We start from the raw sequence: 23,575 nt of genomic DNA, 5'->3' as shown, positions 1-23,575 counted from the left end.
CAACTACGAGCTTTTTAACTGCAACAACTTAAATATACGCTATTGGAGCTGGAATTACCGTGGTTGCTGGCACCAAACTTGCCCTCCAATGGATCCTCGTTAAGGGATTTAGATTGTACTCATTCCAATTACCAGACACTAACGCGCCCGGTATTGTTATTTATTGTCACTACCTCCCCGTGTCAGGATTGGGTAATTTGTGCGCCTGCCGCCTTCCTTGGATGTGGTAGCCGTTTTTTAGGCTCCCTCTCCGGAATCAAACCCTAATTCTCCGTCACCACCATGGTAGGCCCCTATCCTTCCATCGAAAGTTGATAGGGCAGAAATTTGAATGATGCGTCGCCGGCACAAGGGCCGTGCGATCCGTCGAGTTATCATGAATCATCTGATCAGCGAGCAGAGCCCACGTCAGCCTTTTATTTAACAAATGCGCCCCTCCCGGAAGTCAGGGTTTGTTGCACGTATTAGCTCTCGAATTACTACAGTTATCCGAGTAGCACATACCATCAAACAAACTATAACTGATTTAATGAGCCATTCGCAGTTTCACAGTTCGAATTAGTTCATACTTGCACATGCATGGCTTAATCTTTGAGACAAGCATATGACTACTGGCAGGATCAACCAGGTAGCTTGTCCTCCTCGACAAGCCGGCAATGACTGCTGCCCTAGGCATCAACCGGGTCGGCTGTCGTGTATTTGAAGGCTCCAACTTTGAGAGGAACGAGAAGCCGAAGCAGCCTCGTCCTATATTGTTTGTGTCATCTGGGAGCGATAGCACAAGCGAGGTAGCCTTGATGGAATTGGCCGATGAGACCATTACCCACAAGGCAACGCCGATTGGCTATAAAACCGATGCATCACACCCAAAGGGTGGATGCGACGAAGGCAACTTGTAGCGAATGTAGCTTCTCAAGAAACAGGTAGCAGCACGCAAGCACTCATTAATGGTCGGCATTGTTCCCACGGGACTGAGGGGACACAGGCGTCGAGAGTCGGCCGCACAAGGGCGGGGGGCCTCCCGACAGTCACAGGTCCAAGACAACTCATGCGCCAGCCGATACACGGCAGCTAAGCCACCCAAAGCATCCCTCCACGCAGTGCACGGCGAGTCTACTTATGAGGAAGGCAGCCAACGGACCACTGAGCACGATAGCGAACAATATTCATCCCACCTTCAACCAAACTCGGTCGAGTAGTGACAAGCCTTAGCGAACCGGTGCAAATTTCAGAGGATCAGGGAATGAGTTCAAAGACATGTTGACCGAAGTGTCAGAATCCCCAAGCCCGAACGCAGGAAACGAGAGCAAGCCATCGTCGAGGCCAGTCTACGAGTCCCCCTTGCACAAACTTGAGAAATGAGTTCAAAGCCAACATGACCAAACGGTCGGAATTCCTGAGCAACTGAAATCCATCCCAGCTTACCTTGGCAAGCCCCTAAATGACCTTGTCTGTTGGTGCAGTGCTCCGAGTCTTGGGAAATGAGTTCAAAGACATATGACCGAAGCATCGGAATCCCCAAGGCCGAACGCAGGAAACGAGAGCAGGCCATCGCCGAGACCAGTCTATGAGCCCCCTTGCCCGAACTTGAGAAATGAGTTCAAAGCCACATGACCGTACGTCGGAATCCCCAGGAACACGAAGCCCACACCGGCCAACCGAAGTTTAGCCTGGTCGAAAACCGCGATGTGGCCGGCCGTTGCCAACCACAACGAGGTTAGGAGGGTACAGCTTGGAGCACCCGAAACAACCCGAAACACATGGCCGGACATTGTTTCCCAAGTACCCATTCATCGCATCGGCTCCCCCCTACTATACCCGGGGGGCATTGTTCGACCCAGAAGTTCTAGGAATTTTTTAGCCTTCCGGGTGTACAGTTTTGGGGGGTTGCCTGAAATGCCTGTGATAGGGCGAGATAACATGTCTGGGCTAAAAAACTGGCCAGTTTTTGAGTCTGGTCACGTGAGGTTTCGGAAACCCAGCCCTCCCATCACCTCCGGAGGCCGAATTCGCCCGTTCTTGACTCGTTTTCTCCGCATTGAGCCTAATTTCATGTTTTTGGGCCGTTTTGGGATGTTTCCACTTCTTTGCCATGTTGACATGCCGAATGGCCGTTTGGCCCATGTCTTGCCTCCCTTGACCTATAGCACACGTTTCTCAACTATTTTCATCCTACCATGGTTCGTTTGCACCCGAATGGACATAGTTCCATGTGCGGGTGCCATGTACAACATTTCCGACCGAAATGAACTGTTTCCATTCCGTCGTGGGCCATTTCCAATTTTTTACATACCGAATGGTCGTTCGGCCTATATTTTCGCCTCCCATGACCTATAGCCCACGTTTTTGTCTGTTTCACCCTAGCATGGTTCGTTTCCACCCGGATGGACATAGTTCTATGTGCGGGTGCCATGTACAATATTTCGGACCGAAATGAACCGTTTCCATCCCGTTGTGGGCCATTTCCATTTTTTGGCCAGGGTTACATACCGAATGGTCGTTCGGCCTAGGTTTTCGCTTCCCATGACCTATAGCACATGTTTTTCGTCTGTTTTCACCGCAACAAGGTCCGTTTGAACCCGGATGAACATGGAACCATGTGTGGCTACCATGTACAACCATTTTCCACTGAAACCAACCATTTTTATTCCCTTTTAGGTAAATTTCACTCTATGAACCAGGGTTACAAACCTTCTTGCCTTTCAACCAATTCCTATGACCAATACCACACGTATATCAGCCGTTCTCATCCCAACTTTGTCTGCTTGGGTCCAGTGTACAACCTTTCCATCTGGGTAGAGTATGGTTCATACCCGTACACCTTGTACAATTATGTCCTCCAAAATTAGTCCGGGGATGTTTGGTTCCTTGGTGTCTTATTCATCATTGTGGCTGCTCAATGACTTGGTCCTTGCTGTCTTGTACATCATTGCTGCTACTAGGATGTCCATGTCATATGGTACCCTTAAATTTGGGTATGACCTCTTTTGAGGTTATTGTAGCCGTCGTGGCTAGTACGTTCTTACTCATATTCGTACTCATCGTACTATCATAGTACTTTATGTTTTTTCTTGTACTCCGCTTCCCTCCTATTCGGTATATTTGCTCGTAATATCTTTGACAGGAATGGCGCATCGGAGCCTGAAGTTTTGAATGGTCCTTGAGGGGGAGGGATGAATCCTTGCTCGCAATATCTTTGACAAGCATCATCCTTCCGAGCCTGAACTTTTGAATGGGGGTGGAGGGGGGATGAATCCGTGCGACACGGGGCTGGATCTCAGTGGATCGTGGCAGCGAGGCCACTCTGCCACTTACAATGCCCATCACGTATTTAAGTCGTCTGCAAAGTATTCGGCTCGCCGCCCGTGAGGAAGGGAGCTTCGAGGCGGCCTGCCACGGCACATCGGCCGGGCAGGCTGAGCCAATGGCACGGGCCCTTGGGGCGCGAATGTCCTAATGTGGGTCGGGGCGAGCGGCGGGCACAGGCGCTGGTTGCTAGCTTGGATTCTGACTTAGAGGCGTTCAGTCATAATCCGACACACGGTAGCTTCACGCCACTGGCTTTTCAACCAAGCGCGATAACCAATTGTGTGAATCAACGGTTCCTCTCGTACTAGGTTGAATTACTATCGCGGCACGGTCATCGGTAGGGTAAAACTAACCTGTCTCACGACGGTCTAAACCCAGCTCACGTTCCCTATTGGTGGGTGAACAATCCAACACTTGGTGAATTCTGCTTCACAATGATAGGAAGAGCCGACATCGAAGGATCAAAAAGCAACGTCGCTATAAACGCTTGGCTGCCACAAGCCAGTTATCACTGTGGTAACTTTTCTGACATCTCTAGCTTCAAACTCCGAAGGTCTAAAGGATCGATAGGCCACGCTTTCACGGTTTGTATTCATACTGGAAATCAGAATCAAATGAGCTTTTACCCTTTTGTTCCACACGAGATTTCAGTTCTCGTTGAGCTCATCTTTGGACACATGTGTTATCTTTTAACAGATGTGCCGCCCCAGCCAAACTCCCTACCTGACAATGTCTTCCGCCTGGATTGGCCCAGCAGAGCTAGGCCTTGGAGCCAAAAGGAGGGGCGATGCCCCTCTTCCAACCCACAGAATAAGTAAAATAACGTTAAAAGTATTGGTATTTTAGTTGTGCCCGAAGGCTCCCACTTATCCTACACCTCTCAAGTCATTTCACAAAGTCGGACTAGAGTCAAGCTCAACAGGGTCTTCTTTCCCCGTTGATTTCGCCAAGCCCGTTCCCTTGGCTGTGGTTTCGCTGGATAGTAGACAGGGACAGTGGGATACCTCCTTTTCCACCTAGGCCTGAACCTCTTTCTTCATTGGCTCGGTTTGATGGTGGTCCACGCTCAAAAAAATTTATGAAAAATATAAGGCAATACAACTGCTTATTTGCTTTTACATCAATGGGTGCAAATATAGATCGCTTTGTTAATGATGGTCGTGGCCCTCCTATATTCAAAATCAGTGGGCAGGTACATCACCGAATTGGATCTTTACTGCCTGCTGATGGAAGTGCTCCCAAATTTTTGGAGCTCTATATATATGATACCTCTAATGAAGTACAGAACCGGATTAATGCTCTCTGTCCTGATGAAATGCCAACTGATCCTATTGATCCAACAATTGTTTCCAGTTTAATACAAATGCTTGATACTCATAATCCATTAGCACAAAAAATCGGAATGGCTAGGGATCGATTGGAACAACACAGTGATGAAAATTTTGTTATTAGAATCGTTGGTCCTCAAGAGCGAGATCCTGCTAAGTATAATCTACCATCAACTGAATAGCTTGCAATGCTTATTGTGGGTGATTTCTCAGCTGATTCCTTCAAACGAGACATAATTATAGAAACTAAATCTGGTTATCTCAGGCGTATTTCTTCACTGCACCCAGCCTATATGGCTTTGCAATATCCTTTGTTATTCCCTTTTGGCGAGCGAGGTTTCCAAGTCGGTGTTCTTTATAGTGGTCCTGAACAGAACAATAAAAAGAAGAGGAAAACAATAACTATGCAAGATTATTTTCGATATAATTTCCATTATCGTCGGGGCCATCCCAACCCATTTCTCTGTTATGGTCTTCTATCTAGCCAAATCAAAGTTGATGCTCAAGCTGCTATAGACGAAAATAGATTATGGTATGTATTAAAAAACCAATCCAAACTAAGAATTGAAAATTTGCAAGGTATTGCTGATGCTGTTGGCCGTGGTTGTATAGATGGGAGTGAAATGGGCAAGCTAACTGTGCTTCCAGCTTCACATACCGGTGGTCGTAGATACATGGTTCAAAATTACCATGATGGCATAGCAATATGCAGAGTATTCGGACCACCTGACTTCTTTGTCACATTCACATGTAACTCCAATTGGCCAAAAATGTTTCTTGGAATTATTGAACCAGGGCAAAAACCAAGTGATAGGGCATATATAATTGTTCGGGTATATAACATGAAACTAGAGGAAATGTTAGAAGACATTAGAAATGGGAATATTTTTGGGACTGTTGTTGCAGGTATATAAAACACACAGAAATTTCAGCCTGTTACATTTTGCTATAAGCTAGAATATTTACGTAGATTTATGTGCTGTGTTTGCAGTCCTCCACACTGTTGAGTTCCAAAAACATGGATTACCTCATGCACATATTATTTTCTGGGTTTCTGAGGATACTTCTACTCCAACGGCAGCTTTTATTGATAATTTTGTTCGTCGGAATGCACGGGTTTAGCTCCAGAAAAATCCAGATGTAGCACCTAATTTTCTTAACCATCAAATATCAATCTGAAGGGCATCTGCTAGCATATTCGCAATTTCAGTTGAGCGGGCGACCGCTCAGAACGAGCAGAGCAATCGATGTTAGGTGGGCCAAACTGCTCATTGGTGGACTTGGCCGTTGAGACCATTACCACGAGGCAACTCCGATTGGCTATGAATTGAATGTTTAATGTTTGTATGAATATGTTTTGAATTGAATACTTATGAAAACTTTAGATTAATATTCGATATATGTGTTAAAATTTGTATGCAATGCATGCGTAAAATCTTTAATGTGAAAAATCTGTATATGTGTCAAAATCTGTATCTAATATATGCGTGAAGAACCGTAAGAAAAAAAAGGTGGAATGTTGCGGAATAGCTAATTTTCGGAGGCTAAAAAAGCCGTAGAAAATTAGCTAAAGTTATTTTCGGCGACAGTAAGTAGCCGCTGAAAATTAACAATTTAATTTTTGGCAGCCAGGCTTAGCCGCCGAAAATTAGTCAACTTAATTTTCGGCGGTCATAAGAAGCCACGGAAAATTATTCAATTTAATTTTCGGCGGCTTCAAAAATTAAATTGAATAATTTTCGGTGCTTTTTATGGTCGCAGAAAATTAATCTATTTTCGGTGGCTATTTGTGGCCGCCAAAAATTAAACTATTTTCGGTGGTTTTTTAGGGCCGTCGAAAATTACCTATTTTCGGAAGTCTTATTTTCGGCATTTCTTTTGCGGGGGTCACAAACTGCCGAAAATAAAACCTATACCGCCGAAGAAAGTTATTTTCAGCAGCAAAATCTTTATTTTCGACGGCTTTTGACCACCGAAAACTATCTTATTTCCTGCCGTCACGCATCGGATGCTCGCCGCTTTACCGCTTCCCGTTCTGGCAGCATCATCCGTCAGGTCTGATGTGTCGACTACCATTGTCGTGTCCCGTCGCCTCCAGCTTTCCACGCGGTGCTCGTGATGTCTGACCTGGTGGGGCCCAGCGTCTCGGAGGGGCGCGGGAGAGCTTCGGACATTGCATTTCCTGAGAAAAGTGGTACAATGGGTCGCAGCGTTGCCGTCCCGAGAAAAGCGCAGTTGGCGTGATGCGTTCGAAGCGGTGTTGTCCTAGAACGCGCTACCATGATGTAGCTGTAGCCAGTAGCTAACAGGCGCAGAAGGGAACGGTACGAAAAAAATAAAATAGTTGTACTACACTCGATGCAGTAAGGAAGGAGCCAAAAATTAAAAAATTCACATTGTGGCGCAGCAGGGAACAGTGGAAAAGATCATACACTATGGGTCTACTCGAATATGGGCTGGCCAGGCCAGTGAGGTGCAAGGGCAGCATGTTTGGTTGTCTCTATTTTGGGTAGGGCCTGGCTGGCCAGATGCAAAAAAGCGTCACGGGGCCTGGCTCGCGAGATAAGGTAAAATCGGGCGTTTCCCGGCAGCCTGGCTCCGCGCGTGCAAGTTGTAGGCACGCAGTTATCGAAAACTGTTTGCATACATGAGCCGTCAGAGATGCATGCAATCAATCGGCTTCTTTATGCATGCATCAGAGTGGCCCCAGTCGCGAGCAGCAAGCACCGGGGTCCAGTCCAGACGTGTCTAGTCAAGTCGACGCTCTTTGGCCTCATCTCCACACAGAGAGGACGAGACCAAGCAGTGAAGGACAAGCTGCATGGCTTTTCTTGCGGAGGAGCAGCGGAGATGAAAGGAGCTGTCCAGTCCACCTCCTTCCACTACACAAACACATGCGCGGCCTGCGTTCTTCGGGTCTTCAGCACACAAATGGCGCACTGTTTGGCTCACTGTATGCAGACTGAACGAAATTTTACAGATTACAGAACGACTATGCAGCAAATTAAAGGTGCACCACAGGATAGGACCGGGCCTCGTGTCTGCTGCTCACTCAAAGCTCGTACCTTGCATTGATGCTTCTGACTTGTCTTTCTGGGACGAGTCAAGTCGACGCTGTACCCTGGCTTAAATATATTACAAACCTCCGTTCCAAAATAGATAGCAATTTTGATTCTATTCAATATTTGATTGATTGTCTTTTCTATAGTTATTTACGTAAATAGTCACAGGTACGTCACACGCTTAAAGTACTCTCGATAACAAAACTAATGATAGTTTCTCATTAGAAGTCTTATTTTCGGCATTTCTTTTGCGGCGGTCACAAACTGCCGAAAATAAAACCTATACCGCCAAAGATAGTTATTTTCAGCACCAAAATTTTTATTTTCGACGGCTTTTGACCACCGAAAACTACCTTATTTCCTGCCGTCGAACATCAGATGCTCGCCGCTTTACCACTTCCCGTTCCGGCAGCATCATCCGTCAGGTATGATGTGTCGACTACCATTGTCGTGTCCCGTCGCCTCCAGTTTTCCACGTGGTGCTCGTGATGTCTGACCTGGTGGGGCCCATCGTCTCGGAGGGGGCGCGGAGAGCTTCGAACCGCGTGGCAGTACGGACTTCCTATTGTTACTCCACATTGCATTTCCTGAGAAAAGTGGTACAATGGGTCGCAGCGTTGCTGTCCCGAGAAAAGCGCAGTTGGCATGATGTGTCGAAGCGGTGTTGTCCTAAAACGCGGCTACCATGCTGTAGCCAGTAACAGGCGCAGAAGGGAACGGTACGAATAAAATAAAATAGTTGTACCACGCTCAGCGCAGCAAGGAAGGAGCCAAAAAATAAAAAATTTGCATTGTGGCGCAGCAGGGAACCGTGGAAAAAATATGGGCTGGCCAGGCCAGTGGGGTGCAAGGGCAGCATGATTGGTTGTCTCTACTTTGGATAGGGCCTGGCTGGCCAGATGCTAAAAGCGTCACGGGGCGTGGCTCGCGAGAGAAGGTAAAATCGGGCGTTTCCCGGCAGCCTGGCTCCGCGCGTGCAAGTTGTAGGCACGCAGTTATCGAAACACACTGTTAACATACATGTGCCGTCAGAGATGCATGCAACCAATCGGCTTCTTTATGTGGCCTGGCTAGGAGCCTGGCCCAACCGAGAAACAAACCAATCAGAACCTATATGTGAGGCCAGGAAACACATCCTTCGCGCACACTGCTATGACTCATCAAAGCTGCTGTCGGTGGACGCTGCTATGATCCATCACTGCCGGTCGTTGGACCGCAGCGCGCGGCTTAAGCTGCTGCCGCTGCTATCACCCGTCAAATAAATCTACTGTCGGCCTTTGGGACCGCTGGTATAATGAGCTGCATGCGTTTGCCTCCACGCACCCTGCTAGGACCTATCAAATCTGCCTCCACGACCCGTCAAAGCTGCCCAGTTCTTAGCTGTTGGAATATAGTTTAAACCTATTACTGTCGAGTTTTTCAGTTTTCTCATTGATTTCAACTGTTTTTTTACATATCTAGAGAATTTTATTAGGATAGCTGGTATCTATTTTTCAACTATCGGCAAATCCACTAGAAGCTCACAAAACCACTCGGCCTTAACTGTGGCAGTATCTAATGCTGTGAGTTCTGCTTCTATTGTTGACATTGTTAAGATAGTTTACTTGCAAGACTTTCATTAAATAGCGCCACCTCCAAATGTTAACACATATTCACTTGTGGCTTTTATCTTATCAGCATCAGAAATCTAGTTTGAATTATTGTACCCTTCTAATACCCTAGGGTACCCGGTTCAGTGAATACCATATTTCATTGCGCCTATTAAATAGTGCATAACTCTTTCAAGAGTCTTCTAATGATCATTTCCTGGGTTTGAGACAAACCGGCTCAATTTGCTCACAGCAAATAAAATATCATACCTTGTTGCACTAACTAAATAATTCAATGAGTCAATAATAACGACAACATAAACATATGTTAGGGTGTCAGTCTCGACGTCAAAAAAAAAATGGAGAATGGGGAACGAATAAATTCCTGCGCTCTCCTCTGGACCACATTGTGCTGCTGCTCTTCTTTCTCGCACCCTTTCCAGACTTTTGGAGCAAGCGCGGCATACGATTTGACATGGTACAAGAAAGAGGTGTTGATGGGACGGAAGAGTAGAGGTGTTGATGGGACGGAAGAGAAGAAAAAAAACTAAGTGGTGTGATGCGTAAGCAGGTGAAAGATGCAAAACACAACACCGCAACCGTAAGAGTGCTGACACCTTGTTTTATAAAATTCAAAATTCCAAATCTATCATACGAAATCTTACATGCATGGAGTATTAAATCTAGACAAAGTAAAAAACTAATTGCATAGTTGGCTTATAAATCATGAGACGAATCTAATGAGTCTAATTAGACCATGATTAGACACTAAATTGCTATAGTAACTGCTACAGTAGCCGTGTGGCAATGATGAATTAATTAGTCTTAATAAATTCGTCTCGAAGTTTATAAACGAGTTCTGTAATTAGTTTTGTAATTAGTTTATATTTAATACTAAATGTGAAAAAATTTCATTTCAAAAAGTTTACCCATGTAACTAAACAAGGGTTGAGGTAATTGCTGCTCTTTCACATGATTTCACTCACTGATCTTTCAAAGTCAGACACGAAGGAAGACAGCAATACACTGCCCTCATCTTCATGCTCCAAAGACGATGTGCATGTAATTGCATTAATGGTAAGTAATCAACTTGTAGTAAATAGCTTTAATAAAATTTTGCCAAAACTTATAGCTAATGCAGTTGAGTCAGCTAACCCTAGAGCCTCATGGTTCGTGTTATACTTGCTGAGTACAAGTTGTGTACTCACACTTGCTTTCTCTACCTCTTGTTGTTCTCTTTTGGGTATATCCTACTGCTGCTCAATTCCCGGTGACATGGAGGTTTTAAGGATCGATGGACCAAGAGGGGGGGTGAATTGGGCCTTTTTCAATTTCTAAAACGAAGTAAAGCAACCTTAACCTATGCAAAGCTAGTAAGGCACCAATTCACCAACCGGATAACTAAGCTACCTACACAAGCTAAGAGAGATAAAACGAGAAGTAAAGCCTAGCAATGTAGAGCTAAGTTATGATCTCTAAGTCAAGCACATGAATAAATTACATGAAAGAAAATGCTTGAATAAAGAGAGTGGACAAGAGACGACCAGATTTTTCCCCGTGGTATCGATGTGTCGGCACACACCCATAATCCACGTTGTGACACTCACAAAGAGTCTTGTCACCTCCCAAGTCACCGAGACGAGGGCGCTCACTAAGAGTCTCCGTTCACCATCCCGGCGTGGTGGAGATCAAGCCACGTACAATCTTCTTCTCCGGGCTCCCACAATCCTTGGCAAGCTCCGCGAGAAACACCTCGATCACCAAGATCGCCTAGGTGATGCCAATCACCAAGAGTAACAAGCTAAGGCCTTCACTTGAGCAAGAACCGATCACCAAGAACGGATGCACACTAGCTTCTCTCTACTCAAGTCCTTAATCTTGCTTCTTGATTGATTGAATACACAAGTATGTGAATGAATGAAGCTCAAGGTGGCTCTTGACTATAGTATGAATGTTTGGATGTTGCCTGGTGTCAAGAAGTGGGCGAAATGACCCATTGGAGGGGTATAAATAGGCAGCTCACACAAATAGAGCCGTTGGAGAAAAGCTGCCAGAAAACTGCGTAGCGCCGGTTAATCCGACGTCCCTCCAATAGTCATCGTCGGTTTAACCGGTGAATGTAAACTGCCTCTTCTGAAAACTAGCCGTTACAACTTGGGCAGATTAACCGACGTATCATCGGTTTAACCGGTGAGTGTAGTTGTCCACTGATCAGCTGAAAAACCAAGTCTCTGGACAACTGCACCGACGTTAACTCAAACCTATCGTCGGTTTAACCGGTGAGTACAACTTCTGAATTCCTTTGAAAAAACCATCTCACTGGTCAATTGCACCGACGTCTTGATTTAAACAGCGTCGGTTTAACCGGTGTATAGAACTTGAAATACCCTGGAAAAACCAACTCTGGACTAATGCACCGACGTTAATTTCAAACACGTCGGTTTAACCGGTGTATTGAAATTGTCCAGACTCTGCTGACTTCGTTTAACCGACGTATAGAAAATTGAGAGCGTCGGTTAAACCGGTGTATAGACTTTTTCTGATTTTGTCTTTTTTGATTTGAGTCTTGAATGAAATCCAAATATTCTTGAGATATAGTTTGAGAACCACTTATTTGAACTTCTAGAAACCTGAGTGACCATAGTGTGCATCCATTTTCAAATGACCATGTCCATGCTCAAGTTACTAAGCCTTAACCCCTCTTAATAGTGCGATCACTACAAAACTATAAAACCTATACTAACCTAAGTGTCCTTCTCAACCTTGTGACACTTAGGACTAGAAAGATCCTTAGCCTTGACATATATAAGTTCAAAACCGAGATCGCCTTTTAGAATAACCGAAATTGAGGGGCCTCTTTTGACATATGACCAAATGAGCGATAATGATCTATTAAGCTGCACAAACTCATTAGTCACAATAATGGTTGTCATTAATCACCGAAACATACCTTGAGGGCCTAGATGCTTACAATCTCCCCCTTTTTGGTGATTGATGACAACACAAACATAAATAACGAGAGAGCGAGAAAGATAAAACAGGATAAACACAAGCAAAACTCGAAAGCAGGACCAAAGAGCTCAACGGCTCAAACGAAATTCATAGATATGTCTCAAAGAACGGCATAATCAAGCGACAAATGTACATATCCATGAATTAACACCAAATGATACAAAGAATCAAAGTCCTGATAACTACGAGCTCTCTCTAGCTCTACCCTCCCCCTAACTCTGTGGCTCCCCCTAACACCTCTCCCCCTTTGGCATCAAGGCACCAAAAGGCGAGCTACGGGTCGGGCTGTCGTGGTACGGCGAGGAAGCGGTCCGGGTCGTCGTCGTCGTCGTCGTCGGACGGAGAACCCTCACCCTCGGTGACAGACGGAAGCTGCTGGTCTGGGTCTGAGCTCACCGGGGGAGTGACTGTCGTGGAGGCTCTCGTGCTGGTACTGCCTGGTAGAGGATCCGTAGAAGTCGTAACCGGGTCAGCAGAAGAAGTATCAATATCTGAAGAAGTGACCGCTGAGGCTGCCGGCTGCGTCGACTGTGGAAACAGGGTCTCCTCTACTGCTCCTGCCCCTGAAGGTGCTGCCTGAAGTGATGTAGGGAGGGCGACCGACTGAACCGCTGAAGGTGTGTCCTGTAAGAGTGTGGTCACTGGCAGTGGTGAAAAGAGCGGACGACCGGCAGACCTAAAGAGTGCGGACATCGTGAACGTGGTCTCCGGTGTCGCTGTGGTAGCTGGAGCTGCAGTAGGGGCTGGAGGAGGAGGAGCTGGTGTGACTGCAAGCTGAGGTGCTCCTACACCCTGAAGTCCGGGCTGCTGCTGCTGTGGGGCGAGTCCGGTGTGAGAGTAAAGCTGGGAGATCATCCCGAACATCGCCATCATGCCCTGCTGCATCTGCTGGAATTGAGCGTCTGTCCTCTGTGAAACTCTGTCAATGAGGCCGACAAAACGCTCCTCTGTCGCTGCACGCTCCCGGGCTCTCTGAATAGCTGCAATCTGGGCCTCATGGGCTCTCCTGGCCTCCTCCTGAGCAAGTCTGTCCTCCCTCTGCTGAGTTACGAGCTGCTGTAGTAGTACAGTGAGCTCGGACGGCTGAGTCACCTGGGACTTAGAGACTGTAGCAGCTGCTGAAGTCGGAGGAGCTGGCTCTCCGGAACCTCCTGCCTCGTGGTCGTGACTGGCTGGGGCAGCTGAAGGAAAGTACTCTACGTCGTCGGAGGAGCCTGACTCAAGCTCAGACCAGTGAATCTCATCATCTCCCCCGGGAAGCTGTGCCTCTGCTGCCAGGAGTGCCTCATCCTCCTCTGCCACTCGTGCCTGAACCTCCGGTGACAGTCGAGCCATCGCTGCTCTATCTGTGTGTCTGCCCCTCCTCCTGTCCTGTGGAGCTGTGGGTCGGTAGACAAGGAACCTGGGAGCCTCGTCGTGACGGTAAGGGGCGCTGATGGGTGACTCTGCTGGCACTATCATAGAGCATATGTAACTGATCCAGTGCGCATAAGGAAACTGTCGCACCACACCCATCCCATCAGTGATTACATCCTCGATCTCAGCCAGAATAAAGTCAACTATATCAAATGGCTCGTGAGTGAGGATGTGTAGGAGCAAGAGCTGCTGCAAACCTATGAACCCCTCTGGGTAGCCACTCCTCGGTAACAGAGTCCTCCGGAGTGCCATGTGAACAGCGTAAGCCTCTAGAGTCAGCAAGCTCGGCACTCTGGCGTAAGAGGCTGGGAACGGCTGGCGGAAGCACTGAGTGATCGCCTCGTGGGAAGGAGCAATCCCGCCAACCATCGCCCTGCGGGGTGGATCTGAGTCCCCGTAAACCCTCTCGTGCAGCGAGACGTCGACCAGGTCAACTCCAAGTATACCAGCAATGGTCGCCCTCGACAAACCAAAGTCCTGCCCTCCAAACATGAAGTGCACAGCTCTGCGCTCGGGAGCTATCCAAGCTGTGGCGTAGAACACTCTGACCCAGTCCTCGATATAACGGTTCTGCTCCATCTCTAGCAGCCTGGGCAGTCCTCTGAAGTGAGCGAAGTGTGCTCTCATGTCTGCTCCCCCTGCGGCTGTCCTCAGTGAGACCCAGTCAAGAACCCTGTGCTGGAAGATCCGGTGGCCCCTCCGCTGGAAAGTCTCGTAGAAGCTGGCCTATAGCAGAGTCCAGAACCTCCTGTCGACTCTGCTGTCTCGGGTCACTGGGAACCAGACCTCCTCCTCAACACTCCACCTGAGCCTCTTGACCTTGGCCGCATTGGCTCGGGTCAAGTTCTGGAGCATCACACCTGGCTCCAGACGCACAACAGTGTCCATACGGAACACTGCGCGCTCGGCCTCTAGGGCCTCGGCTCTGCGAGTTGCTGCTGCTGCTGCTGACCTGCGGGGCTCCTGTGGCTGGTGTCCTCCCCGAGTCCTCGGTCCAGTGCGACGCTCTATCGCTGGCGGGGAACCTCTCTCAGAAGACTGCTGTGGAGAACTCTGCCCCTCTGACTGTGCTGCCTTTGAGTCAGAACCATCTGAATCTGTCGCTGCTGCTGCTGCTGTCGCGGCTCTGGTGGCCCTGGCACCTCTCACTCTGCCCATACCCCTGCCTCTGCCTCTGCCTCTGCCTCTGGGGTCCTCCCTGATCTGGAACGGATGAGCACGGCCTGATGCCTGCTCCTCGGCAGCCTTGGCCACCATCTCGGCCCTCTCGGCCTCCTTCTCTGCACGAGTCCGATTGCAAGCGGGCTTCTCGACCACAACTTCTTTTCCCTTTCTCTTCTCGCGACCCATCTCGAACAAGCAATTTGTCGAGCACCTGGTGAGCGTTGATTGGGTGCTGCTGCGGCGTGAAAGGCGAAGGCGGAGCGGCTGCGTGCGATGCAAGGCGTGTGGGAGAGGCGGCGTGGCTGTGTGGGCTGTGAGGAAAGCAGTGGTGGTGGCGTGAGGTGCAGGCGGCGGTGATGGCGGCTGCAGGCGGCGCAGAACAGTTGTGCGGGTGGCGCGGCGTGGCACGGCGGTGCGGCGAGCGTGCGAGAACGGCGCGGGCGCACGTCGGCGGTGGCAGCGCGGGCGCACGGCGGCGGTGTGGAAGAACGGCGGCGGCGCAAAGGGAAGGCGGCGTGGAGGTGGCTGTGGAGCGGCGGCGGCGTGAGATGAGTCGGGTGAAACAGAGGAGGAAGGAGAAACCGCGGCCCGCACAAGACACATATATGACAGGTGGGACCCGCGATTTTCTTTAACACCGGTCGATCCGACGCGTAGGGTTTGAACGCCGGTTGATTGCGTCGATGAAGTTCACCCGAGATTCTGCCAGATCTGTTTTTGAACGCCGGTTGAACCGATGATGCCAAAAGTGAACTCGTCGGTTGATTGATCAAAACGCCGGTTGATTGCTTGGTCTGATCTGCACTTATGATCACCGGTTGATCCGATGCTCTGACTTTTGTATACGTCGGTTAAACTCCTGAAACTGCCTGAGCTGAGACCCAACTTTAGTAACGCCGGTTAAACCGATGGGTATAGATCCTTTGAACGTCGGTTTAACCGGTGAAGCCAAAAACCCCACACTCAGCTCACTCTTCTATGCAAAGTCCAATAAACTTATAAAACTCAAATAAACTCAAGCTAATGGACTTGCATAGGCGACTTTGCCCCTCAAAATAAATAGGATAGCACACTTGCTTAAATAAATTTCTTTTTAAACACAAGGAAAAGCCGCAAGAGAGACAAAGTGCCAAATAAAATGTATGAGCCTTGTCATAGGAATATTGAAGATAGAGAGCTTCAAACTCATTATGACATGACTCACTAGGCAATAACGCACCTAACACTTTGCTCTTTTCACTTTTCATGAATTAAGATCTTGTATATGAAACAAGTCTCATTTTCATCAAGTGACCTCCTTTGTGACCCTTACGCATGCAATGATAATGCAAGCTACAACCACATGCGAAAGTAAAGTAAACATGAAGTGCACATCTATATGACAAGAAATGCATAACAAGAAATTAAGATCTACTTGTCAAGTTTGAACCCACGGGAAGCTTCTTCATGATGAGCCTTTCTACAAGCCTAGAGGAAAACAAGTGGACCACCACCTCTAGCTAAACCCTTGCTCATCACTATCTTACCATGGTTAGACAAGTGTCCTATATGTATGCATTTTTCTATATGACATGGCAACTTACATGACGTTTGCCGCATTTAACACATTAAGCTCATTCCTTAGCCTAACAAAGGTACTCTCGTCTAATGGTTTTGTGAAGATATCCGCCAATTGCTCCTCGGATCTCACACCTTGAAGAGATATGTCTCCTTTGGCTTCGTGATCACGCAAGAAGTGATGGCGAATATCAATGTGCTTTGTGCGAGAGTGTTGAACTGGATTCTTGGCAATTTTTACGGCACTTTCATTGTCACAAAGGAGTGGAATCCTATCTAGTTTCACACCAAAGTCCAAAAGGGTTTGCTTCATATATAGGATTTGGGCACAACATGCACCGGCCGCTATATATTCCGCTTCCGCGGTGGACAAAGCCATGGAATTTTGCTTCTTACTTGACCAAGAAACTAGAGAACGCCCAAGCAAGTGGCAACCCCCGGAGGTACTCTTGCGATCCACATGGCTTCCGGCAAAATCCGAATCCGAGTATCCCAAGAGATCTAAACTAGCGCCTTTGGGGTACCACAAGCCTATGCTAGGGGTGTGCTTGAGATACCGAAGGATCCTATTCACAGCCGAAAGGTGTGACTCCTTTGGGTTAGCTTGAAAGCGGGCACACAAGCACACACTAAACATTATATCGGGCCTAGATGCGGTAAGGTAAAGCAAAGACCCTATCATAGAACGATAGAGGGATTGATCAACCGGTTTACCGTCCACATCCAAGTCGAGATGCCCATTGGTTGCCATGGGTGTCTTGATTGGCTTGCACTCATCCATCTTGAACTTCTTCAAGATATCTTTAGTATACTTTTCTTTGATGGATGAATGTCCCTTCCTTCATTTGTTTGACTTGAAAACCAAGGAAGAAGGTCAATTCGCCAATCATGGACATCTCGAATTCCCTAGATATCATGGTAGCAAACTCATGGCTTAGTAAATCATTAGTTGAGCCAAAGATAATATCGTCAACATAAATTTGACAAATGAAAAGATCCCCGTTGACGTCTTTTGTGAACAACGTGGTGTCCACCCTCCCGATCTTGAAGCCTTGCATGATTAGGAAGTCACGAAGCCTCTCATACCAAGCCCTTGGAGCTTGTTTGAGCCCATAGAGTGCCTTGTGCAACCTATAAATATGGTTAGGATTCCTCGGATCTTCAAACCCGGGAGGTTGCTCAACATAAACAAGTTCGTTAATAACGCCATTTAAGAATGCACTTTTCACATCCATTTGATACAACTTAATGTTATGATGTGAAGAGTAAGCAAGAAGGATGCGGATAGCTTCAAGTCTTGCGACCGGAGCAAAAGTTTCACCAAAATCCAAACCTTCGACTTGAGAAAACCCTTTTGCCACAAGTCTTGCTTTGTTGCGTATCACCACCCCATGTTCATCTTGCTTGTTTCGAAAGACCCACTTGGTGCCGATGATGTTCTTGTCTTTTGGAGGAGCTTCGAGGACCCAAACTTTATTGCGGGTGAAGTTGTTCAATTCTTCTTGCATGGCCATCACCCAATCCGAGTCCTCAAGCGCTTCCTCTATGCTAGTGGGTTCAATACAAGAAACAAACGAGTGATGTTCACAAAATGAAGCATGCTTAGAGCGAGTTCTTACTCCCTTTGAAGGACTACCAATGATTTGACCAATTGGATGATCCTTGGAGATGCGACCATGCTTCACTAGCGGTATTTGCGTGGATGCTTGTTGGGGTGGATCTTGTGTGACTTGTGCTTGTTGTGGAACACTTTGCTCTTCTTGTTCTTGGACTTGGGGTGTTGGTGTTGGGACATCTTCTTGAGGTAGTGGATCATCTTTTTCTTGATCTTCATCCACTTGGGGCGCCGTGGAGGTGCTTGGTGTAGATGAGGAAGGTCCTCCCCCTTGATCATTGCCTTCATGCACCTCTTCTGGCTTGATATCCCCAATGGACATATTCTTCAAAGCTTCATCAATCTCCTCATCACCTACATTTTCATAGCCAACAACCTCCTCTTGGGAGCCATTAGATTCATCAAACTCCACATCACATGTTTCTTCAACTAACCCGGAGGTTTGATTGAATACTCTATATGCTTTGGAGTTTGATGCATAACCAAGAAAGAAACCTTCATCACATCTACTTTCAAACTTACCGAGCCTTTTCTTCTTGTAGATGAAGCATTTGCAACCAAAGACTCGAAAGTATGATATATTAGGTTTCTTCCCGGTGATGAGCTCATATGGAGTTTTCTTGAGGAGTCGGTGAGGATATACTCGGTTGGATGCATGACACGCCGTGTTGATTGCTTCCGCCCAAAACTTCTCGGACGTGCCATAATCATCCAACATTGCTCTTGCTAGGGTGATGAGTGTCTTGTTCTTTCTTTCCACCACTCCGTTTTGTTGAGGCGTGTAGGTGGCGGAAAACTCATGCTTGATGCCCTCTTCATCACACCATTCTTCAATCTTCATATTTTTGAACTCGGTGCCGTTGTCACTCCGGATCTTCACAATTGGGGAGCTGTACTCCCTTTGAGCTCTTCTTGCAAAAGTCTTGAAGATTTCCGGAGTTTCACCCTTATCGCCTAGGAACATGACCCAAGTGTAACGTGAATAATCATCAACAATTACTAGGCAATAGAGGTTACCACCAATGCTCTTGTATGTAGTTGGACCAAAGAGATCCATGTGTAGAAGCTCGAGCGGCTTGGAGGTAGACAACATCGTCTTGATGGGATGATGTGTTGCAACTTGCTTCCCGGCTTGACATGCTTTACATAGCTTGTTCTTGTCAAACGTGACATCCTTCAAGCCAGTGATCATCCCTCTCTTGTGGGCTTTCTTGAGGTTACTCATGCCAATATGAGCAATTCTTCTATGCCAAAGCTGCCCAAGAGAAGACTTGGTGAAGAGGCATGTCATGGTACTTGTTTGCTTTGAAGAGAAGTCCACTAAATAGATGTTGCCATGCCTAAACCCCGTGAATACCATTGACTTGTCTTCTTCAAGAGTTACTACAACACCATTCTTGTCAAAGGTACACGTTAGTCCAAGATCACACAATTGAGCAATAGAAATGAGATTAAAACTAAGTGCTTCTACAAACAAAACATAAGAAATAGATAAATCTTTAGAGATTGCTATTCTACCCAAACCTAAAACTTTTCCCCTTGAGTTATCACCATAGGTGACATGTTCATGATCGCCGGGGTCTTCAAGAGAGGTGAACATGCTATCATTGCCGGTCATGTGTTGAGAGCAACCGCTATCAAGTACCCAATGTTTTCCACCGGCTTTGTAGTTCACCTACACACATGAGAATTCACTTTTGAGTTTTAGGAACCCAAACAAGCTTTGGGCCTTGCACATGTGTGACAAGAGCTTTTGGGACCCAAAGTTGCTTGGGGAGCTTCTTCTTTGACTCCTTAGTGAGTTTGCCAATGAATTTGGCCTTCACCTTGCCCTTCACTTTACTCAAGAGAAAATGGTTATTTTGAAACATCGAAGAGTAATTCTTGGGTAAATTAGAAAGAGGACGTGATGGTAAAGTGCACTCCCTAGTGTGGTGCCCGGTGACTTGGCAATGTTGGCAATATGATCCAACTTCCTTGATGAAGCTAATCTTGATCTCCGGAGAAGGAGTAGTAGCTATGTTTGGCTCCGGAAATGAACCAAGACCTCTCTTGCCATAGTCACGGGCATTGTTGAAGAGAATCTCTTTGTGGATGTATTCTCCTCTTGAGAGCTTCTCCACACTACTCTTGAGGCTTGCAACTTGATCCATCAATTCCTTTTCCCTAGAAGGTGCAAGCTCGGGCAAAGCATTAGTAGTATTTGCATTAATGAGTAGGTCATCACATGAAGTAGAAGCATTGACCTTCTCAATAGTTTCATGAGCAAAGTTCTCAAGACTTGGGTCAATTGCTTCATAGGCAAATTCAAGTTCTTGATACTTGTGAGCCAACTCCCTATGCTCTTGTTTAAGCTTTTTGTGGCTCTCTTCGACTTGCTTAGCAAGTACAAGTGACTCATTGTGCTTTTTGAGCAAGTCATTGTACTTGCCAAGCAAATCGGAGTGGGCAAGCTCTAACTTGGCACGAGTGCTCTCAAGAACCTTGACTTTGCCCTTTTCCCTCTTGATAACGGATGTATACTCATTGATGAGGTTAGCAAACTCATTAGGGTCAAGCTCATCATCATTATCATCTTCACTCTCACATACCTTAGAGTTACCTTTGGCCATGAGACACATTGGAGGTGGAGGTAGTGATGGTTCTTCATTTGTGAGGGCGATGGTGACTATGTCTTCTTCATCACTTGATTCTTCGCTTGATGAGACATCGGTCACCCACTCTTGCTTTTCCACCAAGAAGCTTCTCTTGGTGTGCCCTTTCTTCTTTGGGAAGAGCTTGGTCTTCTTGTCATGGCTCTTTTTCTTCCCAAGTCTCTTGTTTTTGTTTTTCCTTTCTTCTTCTTCATCATCGCTTGAATCATGGCGATGCTTGCTCTTGTTGTCCTTGTTTCTTTTGTCCGGCTTGGGGCAATTTGGACGGATGTGACCTTTTTCTCCACAATTGTAGCAAATTTTGTTCTTGACATCCATTGGACGGAACATTCCCTTTTTAGAGTCAAAGTTGAAACCCTTCTTGTTGATCTTGTCATTCAAGCGGGTGAACTTTCTCATCATGAGAGCAAGCTCTCCATCATCTTCAACATCGGATGAGCTTTCATGATGATCATCTTCTTCATTGTTTGAGCTTGAATCTTGCTTGATCATCTTGAGCTTGTGGGCTTTGTTTGCCTTGGTCTTTAGAGCAATTGATTTGCTTGAAGTTGGCTCTTCGGACATACCAAGGATACTCATCTCATGAGCGCGAATTTCGCCCACAAGTTCTCCTACTTCCATTGTGTCAAGATTCTCCTTTTGAAGCATAGCATTGATGATGTTATACTTGGGCTTCGGGAGGAGCATGAGAATCTTGCGATTGATGGAGGCACTGTCAATTTTAGATATTTCAAGTGCATTAATGTCCTTGACAATGACATTCAAGCAAGAGTACGTATCATTGCAATTTTCATGAGCTAGCATTTTAAAAGAATCATACTTAGCTCTAAACAAGTGATAATTTTGCTCACGAACTTTAGTGGAACCTTCATGAATTTCAATGAGCTCCTTCCAAATATCACTTGCTAAGTCCATGCCATTAACTCTAGCAAAGACTTCCTCACTAATAGCTTCGAAAATTGCATTTCTAGCCTTGGCATTCCATTTTAATTGTTCGGTGGTGGGAGTTTCGGTGAACCCGGTCTTAGTGGCCAACCACACTTCGGGGGCAATCGCATCAAGATATGCGGCTATGCGAACTTTCCAATAAGCAAAGTTCTTTCCCTCGAAGTGAGGCGGCGAACCACCCATCTTGGCCATAGCTCTAGGCGGTGAAGCCTAATGATCCAAATGAGCAACGAGGCTCTAATACCAATTGTAAGGATCGATGGACCAAGAGGGGGGTGAATTGGGCCTTTTTCAATTTCTAAAACGAAGTAAAGCAACCTTAACCTATGCAAAGCTAGTAAGGCACCAATTCACCAACCAGATAACTAAGCTACCTACACAAGCTAAGAGAGATAAAACGAGAAGTAAAGCCTAGCAAGGTAGAGCTAAGTTATGATCTCTAAGTCAAGCACATGAATAAATTGTATGAAAGAAAATGCTTGAATAAAGAGAGTGGACAAGAGACGACCGGATTTTTTCCCGTGGTATCGATGTGTTGGCACACACCCCTAATCCACGTTGTGACACTCAAAGAGTCTTGTCACCTCCCAAGTCACCGAGACAAGGGCGCTCACTAAGAGTCTCCGTTCACCATCCCGGCGTGGTGGAGATCAAGCCACGTACAATCTTCTTCTCCGGGCTCCCACAATCCTTGGCAAGCTCCGCGAGAAACACCTCGATCACCAAGATCGCCTAGGTGATGCCAATCACCAAGAGTAACAAGCTAAGGCCTTCACTTGAGCAAGAACCGATCACCAAGAACAGATGCACACTAGCTTCTCTCTACTCAAGTCCTTAATCTTGCTTCTTGATTGATTGAATACACAAGTATGTGAATGAATGAAGCTCAAGGTGACTCTTGACTATAGTATGAATGTTTGGATGTTGCCTGGTGTCAAGAAGTGGGCGAAATGACCCATTGGAGGGGTATAAATATGCAGCTCACACAAATAGAGCCGTTGGAGAAAAGCTGCCAGAAAACTGCGTAGCGCCGGTTAATCCGACGTCCCTCCAATAGTCATCGTCGGTTTAACCGGTGAATGTAAACTGCCTCTTCTGAAAACTAGCCGTTACAACTTGGGCAGATTAACTGACGTATCATCGGTTTAACCGGTGAGTGTAGTTGTCCACTGATCAGCTGAAAAACCAAGTCTCTGGACAACTGCACCGACGTTAACTCAAACCTATCGTTGGTTTAACCGGTGAGTACAACTTCTGAATTCCTTTGAAAAAACCATCTCACTGGTCAATTGCACCGACGTCTTGATTTAAACAGCGTCGGTTTAACCGGTGTATAGAACTTGAAATACCCTGGAAAAACCAACTCTGGACTAATGCACCGACGTTAATTTCAAACACGTCGGTTTAACCGGTGTATTGAAATTGTCCAGACTCTGCTGACTTCGTTTAACCGACGTATAGAAAATTGAGAGCGTCGGTTAAACCGGTGTATAGACTTTTTCTGATTTTGTCTTTTCTGATTTGAGTCTTGAATGAAATCCAAATATTCTTGAGATATAGTTTGAGAACCACTTATTTGAACTTCTAGAAACCTGAGTGACCATAGTGTGCATCCATTTTCAAATGACCATGTCCATGCTCAAGTTACTAAGCCTTAACCCCTCTTAATAGTGCGATCACTACAAAACTATAAAACCTATACTAACCTAAGTGTCATTCTCAACCTTGTGACACTTAGGACTAGAAAGATCCTTAGCCTTGACATATATAAGTTGAAAACCGAGATCGCCTTTTAGAATGACCGAAATTGAGGGGCCTCTTTTGACATATGACCAAATGAGCGATAATGATCTATTAAGCTGCACAAACTCATTAGTCACAATAATGGTTGTCATTAATCACCGAAACATACCTTGAGGGC

Source organism: Panicum virgatum, chromosome 7K (genome assembly GCF_016808335.1).
Source record: "Panicum virgatum strain AP13 chromosome 7K, P.virgatum_v5, whole genome shotgun sequence".
Lineage (NCBI taxonomy): Eukaryota > Viridiplantae > Streptophyta > Magnoliopsida > Poales > Poaceae > Panicum > Panicum virgatum.
This window is presented reverse-complemented; position numbering follows the sequence as displayed.